At 41.3% G+C, this 8,068-nt stretch overlaps 1 protein-coding gene across 2 annotated transcripts in view; it reads left to right on the top strand.

The window, feature by feature from the left end:
- Window positions 1-5,574, top strand: part of RELL1 (RELT-like 1) — an 80,181-nt gene extending 74,607 nt beyond the window's left edge. For both annotated transcript variants that reach the window (XM_010852413.1, XM_010852414.1), the window contains exon 7: window positions 3,523-5,574. The gene's annotated coding sequence lies outside the window, so the exon portion shown is untranslated. The remainder of the gene's footprint in view (window positions 1-3,522) is intronic.
- Window positions 5,575-8,068: the final 2,494 nt, after the last annotated feature.

Genomic DNA, 8,068 nt, shown 5'->3' with positions numbered 1-8,068 from the left:
AGAGGAACTCAAAAGCCTCTTGATGAAAGTGAAAGAGGAGAGTGAAAAAGTTGGCTTAAAGCTCAACATTCAGAAAACGAAGATCATGGCATCCGGTCCCATCACTTCAAGGGAAATAGATGGGGAAACAGTGGAAACAGTGTCAGACTTTATTTTGGGGGGCTCCAAAGTCACTGCAGATGTTGACTGCAGCCATGAAATTAAAAGACACTTACTCCTTGGAAGGAAAGTTATGACCAACCTAGATAGCATATTGAAAAGCAGAGACATTATTTTGCCAACAAAGGTCCGTCTAGTCGAGGCTATGGTTTTTCTTGTGATCATGTATGGATGTGAGAGTTGGACTGTGAAGAAGGCTGAGCACCGAAGAATTGATGCTTTTAAACTGTGGTGTTGGAGAAGACTCTTGAGAGTCCCTTGGACTGCAAGGAGATCCAGCCAGTCCATTCTATAAGGAGATCAGCCCTGGGATTTCTTTGGAAGGAATGATGCTAAAGCTGAAACTCCAGTACTTTGGCTACCTCATGCTAAGAGTTAACTCATTGGAAAAGACTCTGATGCTGGGAGGGATTGGGGGCAGGAGGAGAAGGGGACAACAGAGGATGAGATGGTTGGATGGCATCACTGACTCGCTGGGCGTGAGTCTGAGTGAACTTGGGAGTTGGTGATGGACAGGGAGGCCTGGCGTGCTGTGATTCATGGGGTCGCAAAGAGTCGGACACAACTGAACAACTGAACTGAACGTTCTTAATTTCTCTCCATCAGTCTTGTTCTATGATGGAAATGGTCACACTTGGGACTTCTGAATTGTCTTTTCAGTATATGGAAATTTTGTTTCATTTCTCCCAGCTTGAGTAATCACTTGTGTAAGACAATCATCTCCAAATATCCCCCATCTTACTCCCCAAAAAAGATAGGTCAGTCTTATTAACTGTGTAGGGTCCCATAGTGGTGGACCTGAGAATAACCGGTGGATGGAGTGGTTTTCCCCCTGTGGTCCCTGCTTCTGGCCTTCCTTAGCACTCATGCCAGCCCGTCCCTGGCATTCACACCACTGTGTGCCCATAGAGAAGGCACTTTTTAACATTAATGCACTGTAGTAGAGAAATATTATTTTAAAATATATGTTTGTTTATAAATACAGTTGTATTCACAGCTGTAGAATGAAATGAGAAGGAATTTAACAACGTCAAATGTACCATGACACAGTACCAGAAATAAGGCTGCAGTTGGAAATTTAAAAGTTGTTCAGAACCTGGTGTTTTCTTTCCTCTGGATTATTGCTCAGATAAGACAGGTATTTACCTGGGAATTGATAGCTGCCATGCTGGTCAGGTTTTCCCTTTTGTTAAGTGTGTCTTTGTGAAGAGGGAGAGCCCAGAACTGTAATCAGTGCTGGGTAGTGTTCAGTAGCCCCTGAAAAGGTTAACTTTCCTTTTTTCTGCCTTGTTTCTGGTATTAGTAATCAAGACTTTAAGCAGCAGTTTGTACTTTCACATCCTCTTTCAAAGACATTGTGTGCAGGGCAGTTTTAATCAGCCACAGAAGACTATTGTGGAAGAGAGCCACCGTAATGGGATGCTGGTGATGGTCATGGTAGCTAACTTTTAGGAGGCTACTGACTGCTTGGCCTTGTGTTAAGCATTGTACATATATCCTCTTATGTAAAACCCCCAACAGCTCTATGAGGGATGCTGCAAAGAGGCCAAGGTTCAACAGCTAGTCACAGGGGTCTGGATTTGCAGACAGGCCACTGGCCCCAGACTCTTCCTTTTTAGCCAGCCTTGGTCTTACATGCTCTCTCCTTAAAGTTAGTCAAACCTGTGCAAAGAACTTTAAATGGGAAGTTCTACTAAGTTGGAATGATGAAAATGCTTACTTTGATGAAACATTTCATTCTAAGCCTGACATCCCTTGCTTTTGACCTTCTTGCTTCTGTGATGCAAGAAAGTCCAGGGCTGAGGGAGCAGCTGATAAAAAGAGGAGACATAAAAATAGTTGAGTACCTATTTTCTAGTTAATGGCCTAGTTTGAAGTTTTCCTGAGAAAATTCTCTCTTCTTTGTTTACTTTTTCTTCTTTTAGGACAATTTTTCTATTTTTGCACCTCTGGCTTTTCTACTTTTTTTCCTTGCTAATATCTTCCATATAATTATTAATCAACTCTTAAATGACAGTATTCCTGGAGTTGACTTTGTTCAGTCTTATGGCACAAATCCATAGCTCACTTGTGCTAGGTTGTAACAATGCAGTGCGGGGAATTACTTACTCGTTTATAATTAAGAACTTGGTTCATGCTGTTTTAGAGAACAATGTTTTATTTCCTTTTCAGTTAAAGGGATACGGTTCCTTTTCCCAACCCATTTAGATGGGAAATCTCTCTGTCTTTCACACACACACACACACACACTGAATATTATAAATGACACAAGGACAGAAAAGGATAATGTGGACAGTGTTGGACTACATATCCTGAAGGATGAATTATGAAATAAGTATAACAACAACAAAAATAAATACAAAAAAAAGCAATACTTAATAAAGACATACTATTGACTCTTTATTTCTTCCTATTTCTGTAAGTTGGTTTCATCTCTATTTCTGTTTAGCATTTTTAGGCAAACACGATCTGGAGAGACAAGAGAATGTTTTGTTCCTTAACCCGATGTAGGTTGGCCTGCGTGGTGTGTGTGTTTCAGTATACACAGGCGTACATAGAATTTTAGGATGCCTGTGTATCCTGGATCTTCAAGACGGGAAAGTAAAAGGGTACATAACTGTCACTTAGGTGAGACCACTGTAAACCAACCAAACAAAACACCCTTTGAGAAAAAAAGTAGAAAATTATTTTTCAGGTTTACAAGGGGCGTCATTTGTAATTTAAACATAGACACTGACGTGGGCCAGTTGTTGGAAGAACCTAAAAATATTGTATATAGCTTTCTGAAGGAGAAGGAAGACCTAGGACCGAGCATTTTGTCACCATGTTCTTACTCGCCCAGCAAAGTCCCGGTCAGGCTGCCCTGGGGGCTCAGTGGAGATGTGGAGTGAAGTCAGTTTCGGGGGGCTTGGGAAAGACACTGTGCCTGACACACGTGAGGATACTCGTGATGACCACGCTCACCCTGTAGCTTGTTACTCACAGAATGGAAATGAAAAGTTAAAGCACAGGTTCCTGGAATAAGTAATACAGGCTCTCCAGGGAGGACACCCACCAGTTACCCCAGAACCTTGTGTCCAACAGACCGAAGCCCTCAGACCACGGTGGTTCTCAAGTTCTGTTCTTTCTTGGTTTGTAAAATAAAGAGATCCTTTGGAAATTGTGGTACTTAAATTTCCCTAGACCGAATTCTAGAAGAACCTGTAATGAGGGAAGGAATGCAATAGGACGGAGTGGGATGGGGTGGGACGAGGTGAGGATGGAAGATTGCAATTCCCCCATGTTCTTCAATATTCAGGCAGATTAATATGGGATATGATGCTTGCCTTTTATAATGCTTTACCTTTTTGTTTTCTCTTGCAGGTATGACTATATGTGAAGAGTTCTAAAAGACTGAGAACTTAAAACATGTGAAGTTGCCTAGGGAATTATTTTTTATCTTTTATACAGTTTCTATGGTAGAGTCTACAGGCAAGTGGATGAAAGCCAAAAGGGAATACTGTTGCTATGCTGGATACAGAATTCAGTTTGCTTTGAAACAAATTTTGGTTTAAAAAATGTCTGGTGAGAAATTTTATTCCTTATCCAAGGAGGAAAAGAGCTCATTTTTTTAATCTTCCCAACCACTATCCCTCCCAATTCCCCATCCGTGGCCTTGGTGTACACACTGCAGTTTCTCCAGGACGGTCACTATGTACAGTGGAACTATTTGTGTACGGTCTGAGCTAATGCTCAGAGTGTGTGTGTATGCGCGTGTGTGTGTGCACACATGTCTGTGTACCTGTGCTTCTGTTCCCCCAACCCTTGGATCTCATTTTGTTACTGGTTGTAAGATGATCCTCTTACAGTTTAACTGTAATAGAAAATAAAAGATGCATCTTTGCTGGTGAAGGCTCCTTGAAGATAGTCTAGCCCTGGATACTTGATCCCCTCCAAGAGATTATGGAGTTGGAGGGAACCAAATGCTAGACTTTGGATTCGGAGACCAGAAATCAGCACTGACCTGCTGCCAGCATGCCACTCCTAGGTCACTCATAAAATACTGTTTGTTTTTTTTTTTTTAAACTCAAGCTAAGCAAATCTTAATTAGCCATTGGATAAGGGGGAAAATGGTTTAAAGTCACTGTAAAAAACCTTGTTTTGATAACCCAAGACCAAGACAAAACAATCTCCACTTCTGATGTAAGATGGGCCCGCACCTTCCTCTGGTATGTTTTCCTTGGTGTTCTTCCTGTTCTCCATCTTGTAACTAGTGCCTGTTTTTAAAGGATTCTTGAAGGTTACTTCCTCCTGTGGGCCTGGAGTACCCCACTTTTTTAAAAAAAAGCTGTACAGTTTATAGAACACCTGAAAGAACCCAGAGGTGAAGGAAGTGGTATATTTATGGTAGGTCTGGGCCAAGAGGAAAGGAGTCCAGTGCAGGGACTTCTCCAAGACCTGCCTCTGTGTCATTATTGCTGTGGTGCCTTGGGGCACTTCCTTTATTGCAAAAAGAAAACACAGTTCTCATTTATCTCAAAAGATAATTCTTATGAAAATGTACTTTAAAGTATTTACTGTAAATATACTCATTCCATTCTTTTTCTGGCACCAGACTAAAAATTTCTAACCTTTTAAGTGAATGGTATATTCAATTTCATGTGAATTTTTGCCGACAACTAATTAAAAGGTGTACATGTGCATGCGTATACACAGTGGACCAGGAGAAGGCAATATGGAAATAAATTTCACTGTGCTCCAAAAAGTAGCAATATAAGAATTTGGGGGGGGGGTGTGCATTAGTATAAATAATATATATGCAGTCTAGACCAGTAGTTTTATAAAAAGGAATCATTTTTTGTTTTAAAAATATCCTGCCCTCAAAATGATGAGGGATAAAGTGTAAGATATTCTTCAGCTTTAATTATTTTTTAATTTTATTCAGGTCAGAGCACTTTTTTTAAATAGCAATACAACAGACAAGAAAATACTCAAAATATTTAAAATTGTATTTATACCAAGAGTCCATATGTTTTAAATATTTTCTAATACTTGAGCAGTTGCTGTCTGACTGGCTTCCAAATATGCCAAGAGTTAAGCATTCAATATTTTCAACATACGTGCTTTTTACTGGTTTATATTATCTAATAAGAATTCTTAAGTGTCTCCAGTACAACTGATGTTTACAGGCCTTTTGTGTTTTTCCTCCTTCTTTAGAAGGCTTGGGGAGCCACAACAAAGTTACTGTATAAAACACTAATGATGGACTAACTTCTGATGTAATAAATGAGTTGGCTACCACCTTGATGTAAAAATTTGTAAAGGGAATTTTTCACCATTTTGAGTGTTAAATGTATTTTTAACTGTCTGGTTTGTACTTCTACAACTTTTGTACTACCAAAGAAGAGTTAAAAATAAAAATGTTAAACACAGGGAGCTGTTTTTGAATGATCCAATTGTTGGTGCCTTGGGTACTGAAAAGTACAATTGTAGTTGGTATAATTTATCAAGCTTAATGTCACAGTGACCATTTTCTTATGTCTAAATTGTCAAGTGACCACTTGGCTGACTTTCCTCATTGGGTTCTTCCTCTTCCCATAGTGATATCACCCCCTGATTATTATTTTAAGTCTGGAGATAATTTTGGATGTATGGAACAATTGCAGAAGCAGTACAAAGAGTTCTTGTATACTCTTCACACCATTTTCCCTTATGGTATCATCTTACATAACCACTGAACAATGATCAAAGCTAAGAAATTAACATCAGTATAACACTATGAATTAAGTCACAACATCATTCCAATCTCACCACTTATCCCATTAACATCCTGTTCTGTTCCAGATCGCCCACCGCGTTTAGCCATTGGCGTCCTTAGTCTCCTCTGACCTGTGATTGTCCCTCAGTTTTTTAGGATCTTCAGTGTTAGTGTGTACGCATCAGTTATCTTATAGAATGCCCTTCAACCTAAGTGTGCCAGCTGTTTCTCCTGATTAGACTGAGGGTTTGCATTATAGAAAGGATGCCTTTCCTCTTGCTCCATACTGGGGGGCTGTTGGGGGAGAACGTGAGGTCGGTATGTATCACTAGGGATGTCAGCCTCCACTATTTGGCCCAGGTGGTGGCCACCAGCTTTCATTTCTATGAAGTCACTAGTTTTCCCTTTGTAATGAATAAGCTTTTGAGGGGAGAGACTTTCAGATTGGGGCTTCCCAGGTGGCACAGGAGTAAAGAAACTGCCTGCCAGTGTAGGAGATACGAGATGTGGGTTTGATCCCTGGACCGGGAAGATCCCCTGGAGAAGGAAATGGCAATCTGCTGCAATATTCTTTCCTGAAAAATTCCATGGACAGAAGACTCTGGTGAACTACAGTCCATGGAGTTTCAAGTAGTCAGACTCAACTGATTGTGCTGCGAGCACACACACACTTTGAAATTCAGTTCAGTTCAGTCACTCAGTCATGTCCGACTCTTTGCGACCCCATGAATCGCAGCACACCAGGCCTCCTTGTCCATCACCAACTCCCGAAGTTCACTCAAACTCAAGTCCATCGAGAGTCGGTGATGCCATCCAGCCATCTCATCCTCTGTCATCCCCTTCTCCTCCTGTCCCCAATCCCTCCCAGCATCAGAGTCTTTTCCAATGAGTCAACACTTCACATGAGGTGGCCAAAGTACTGGAGTTGCAGCTTTAGCATCAGTCCTTCCAAAGAAATCCCAGGGCTGATCTCCTTGCAGTCCAAGGGACTCTCAAGAGTCTTCTCTAACACCACAGTTCAAAAGCATCAATTCTTCTGTGCTCAGCTTTCTTCACAGTCCAACTTTCACATCCATACATGACCACAGGAAAAACCATAGCCTTGACTAGACGGACCTTTGTTGGCAAAATAATGTCTCTGCTTTTCAATATGGTATCTAGGTTAGTCATAACTTTTCTTCCAAGGAGTAAGCGTCTTTTAATTTCATGGCTGCAGTTATCATCTGCAGTGATTTTGGAGCCCCCAAAAATAAAGTCTGACACTGTTTCCACTGTTTCCCCATCTATTTCCCATGAAGTGATGGCACCGGATGCCATGATCTTCATTTTCTGAGTGTTGAGCTTTAAGCCAACTTTTTTACTCTCCTCTTTCACTTTCATCAAGAGGCTTTTGAGTTCCTCTTCACTTTCTGCCATAAGGGTGGTGTCATCTGCATATCTGGGGTTATTGATATTTCTCCTGGCAATCTTGATTCCAGCTTGTGCTTCTTCCAGCCCAGCATTTTCTTATGATGTACTCTGCATATAAGTTAAATAAGCAGGGTGACAATATACAGCCTTGACGTTCTCCTTTTCCTATTTGGAACCAGACTGTTGTTCCATGTCCAGTTCTAACTGTTGCTTCGTGACCTGCATGTCTTAGTTTATTAGGGCTCCTATAAAAAACAAAGGTGGTGGCCTAAAACAGCAAAAATTTATTCTTTCACAGTTGAGGAAGCAAAAGCCTGACTGTCCCACGCCCCGTCTTGCCTCGTGGTGCTTCCTGGCAGTCATTGGTGTTTCCTGCTCTGTAGCTGCCTTGCTCCAGTGCCTGCCTGTCTTCACATGGACATGTCTGTGCGTGGGCCTCTGTTCACTCATCTCATGGGGACACCAATCATTATATGGATATAGGGCCCTTTGTAACCTAGGATAACTGCATTTTGATTACATTTGCAAAGACCCCGATTGCAAATACGATCAATCATCTCCACAGGAACCTGGAGTTAGAACTTCAACCTCTCTTTTTAGGGGACACAGTTCAACCCCCTACACCATCCATTGGTGGGTCTTGCCTGCAGCTGTTTTTACTGTGGGAGGGGACTCTTTCAGGTCGGTGGCTGTGACCTTTTGATATGGCTCCTCTTTATTTCTTCTTCACTTATCCCTTTTGCCCTCTCTACCTTTCTGGAA

Source organism: Bison bison, unplaced genomic scaffold (genome assembly GCF_000754665.1).
Source record: "Bison bison bison isolate TAMUID 2011002044 unplaced genomic scaffold, Bison_UMD1.0 scf7180017864310, whole genome shotgun sequence".
Taxonomy (NCBI): Eukaryota; Metazoa; Chordata; class Mammalia; order Artiodactyla; family Bovidae; genus Bison; species Bison bison.
The sequence above is the reverse complement of the archived record's forward strand: the minus strand, read 5'-3'. Positions and strand labels throughout refer to the sequence as shown.